The sequence below is a fragment of the Triticum dicoccoides genome, chromosome 2B (assembly GCF_002162155.2).
Source record: "Triticum dicoccoides isolate Atlit2015 ecotype Zavitan chromosome 2B, WEW_v2.0, whole genome shotgun sequence".
NCBI classification, from domain to species: Eukaryota; Viridiplantae; Streptophyta; class Magnoliopsida; order Poales; family Poaceae; genus Triticum; species Triticum dicoccoides.
The window spans coordinates 818,148,878-818,151,360 of record NC_041383.1 but is presented as its reverse complement, the minus strand read 5'-3'; the positions used below and the strand labels follow the sequence as shown (position 1 = coordinate 818,151,360).

General features: G+C 57.8%; 1 long non-coding RNA gene across 1 annotated transcript; it reads right to left on the bottom strand.

Moving 5' to 3' along the window:
- Positions 1-1,623: 1,623 nt before the first annotated feature.
- LOC119366589 lies at positions 1,624-1,923 on the bottom strand. The gene is made up of 2 exons (XR_005176069.1): positions 1,842-1,923; positions 1,624-1,753 (listed from the first exon to the last, which is right to left on the bottom strand). It is a non-coding gene; the product is annotated as an uncharacterized LOC119366589 (long non-coding RNA).
- Between the last annotated feature and the right edge of the window lie 560 nt (positions 1,924-2,483).

Genomic DNA, 2,483 nt, shown 5'->3' with positions numbered 1-2,483 from the left:
CGGAAGAGACCGACTACCAAGAACCATCAGCAAACCCGACTCCGCCCGAAGCCGCCATCGTTGCCACAAACAGGAAGCCGCGCAACATCCGCATTGCCAGACGGGCACCTGCCGACCACAATGCCGCGAGCGTCCAGCCCATGAAGCACGCAACCGGGATCCGAAGCTCTTCAAGGCGATGCCCCAAAGAGGGAAGCGACGATGTCGACACCGTCGCCCTACCCAACCGGGCCTTAGGCTTTCACCCGAAGAGCAAGATCCGAGGGTGTAAGAGGATGCCGGACTCCACAACGACGCCTCCAAGGAGGTTAAACGACGTCCACAGACGCCGACGCCGCCGGCCGGCAAGACCAGCCAAGCTTCGGCCCGGAGTATCCCAAACACCACCAACACCCTCACGCACTGCACCTTCGCTGACCCGCCCACCTCTCGCAGTGCCACCGCGCCAGCAGCACCAGAGAGCCACCAAGCACTTCACCTCCCCGCCGGTCAAGAAGACGCAGACGGGCCAGATCCGGCCGATCTGGCATCCCACCAACGCAGCCAGCGGTGGAGCTATGTGGTGAGCTGGGGGGGCTGTGGCCCCCCCAGTCTTGTAGATATTCCTGAAGATTTTTTTATTTGAAGGGCTTAGCTTAGGGAAAAATTAGCGTTTGGCCCCCCAACTCTTCATCTTTTGCGTTTGGCCCCCCCCAATGCTTTCTGTCTAGCTCCGCCACTGAACGCAGTGCCGAACAGGAGCCACCTGAGGCCAGCAGGCCACCGGCCCGACCAGGGACGCGCCCCACAAGGCAAGTGAGGGGGCCGAGCCCGCCCCGACCACCGAAGAGGAGCAGCTGGCCGAAGACCAGTCGCCCGTCCACGACGCAGCCCTCGACCACCACCCGCGAGAGCCGCTGCCAGGGAGCCGCCCCGTCGGAGAAGAAGCCCGGAGGTCCACCGGCGACGCAGCCGAATCCCTCGAACGGATCCAACACTCGACGTAGAAAGGGGATCGAGCCTCCCCACCCCGAGATCCCGCGGCCTGGCGAGAGGAAGTCGACCCCGCCGCCGCCGTCCGCCGCCCGGGCTTAGCCCGGCGGCCTCCTCCGGCGACGGCGAGGGGAGGAAGGGGGGGGGGCGGGAGGGCTGCCCGGCGGCGCGGGCTGGGATCCGCCCGTGTCGCCTCAGCCGAGACGACGCGGGGGCGAGATATGCTTTTTTGAACTGTGGTGTATAAGAGACCTTTTACTAGTACATCAAAGTAATAAGAGCTATTCATTTTATCCATTGAACTGACAAGATTAACCAATACTACAGCTCAAATTTGGGTAGCATTTTTTGTTGGAGGGTAAAATCATAATAACAGCATAAAAACTCTGAAATTAGTAGGGGCAAAACAGACCAGGCCTGATGCATACTTCGTAATCCCTCCATTCTCAAAAATCGTTTGGTCTCACGCGAGCTGCTCCACGATCGCCAACCTGCCACGCTAGCTCATGGGCTTCCCGGGCCATCACAGCCTCGTGGGCAGGGGCACAAGGAGGTGCTCGCTTCCCTGCACGGGTTCGCCTACTCCGGCTTTGCCCGAGGCATAAGATAAACGCAAGGCGGTACGTGACTACGGTTTCGTTCCGTCCTTCATTTTTTTTTGGAAAAACTTTCAATCTATTTATGTTCAATCATGGTAGTACAACAAATCTTTATCTTTACCTACTAATAAAGCAGTTACTGCTTCTTGTCGTACGTCATTGGCATTTTTGCATAAAAGCCCCTGCGATTTTGGATATTCAACCCGCAATGCAATAATAAGTCAACTCCAATCGATATTGACGAGAGAAAAAACGAAATAACCCACCCACCCGCCGATGCATCAGTCCTTCCCCACATCAGCAGTCTTTAAATTGACTATTAGTCCCACCTCGTAGCTTTGTATCGAATCCTACAAATTTATATATGTTGGAAAGTAGACAATCAACAAGCCGAATAACAAAGCAGAGATGGCTGATCAAGAGAATAAGAGAGAGATCAGATAAAACGAGCCTCTCTCAAGGCCAATGCATCACCGCCGCGGACTTGCCTCAGGGAAGCGGAACAGAGCCGTGGGCGCTAGATGAAGGAGTGGCGCTGGGTGGTGGTGGGGAGCCCCTCTCTCTCCGGTAGATGGCTGGGGTGACGGGGGCAGCGGGACAGGTGCGCAGTGGCGCAGAGAGGGTCTCTATCGAGCTGGACTTGGCGCTGGACGTCACGGGTGATCCTCGTGTTCGTCGTCTCCATGCCCAGACGAAACAGGCAGCGACGAGCCGACAACGGCTCCCGACACGGTCGGAGAAGGTGGGGCGGTGCGGATCTGGCGCTGAACAGCGGCGGGAGCTTGAGCGTCGGGGTCGGAGATCCATGGCGCGGGTGTGATTCTCCCTGTACAGAAAAGATACGGGGGTGAGAGGTGAGGGAGAGATCTAGAGGGAAGGAGTTAGGGAAGGGAATGGAGAGGGGGAAGGTTA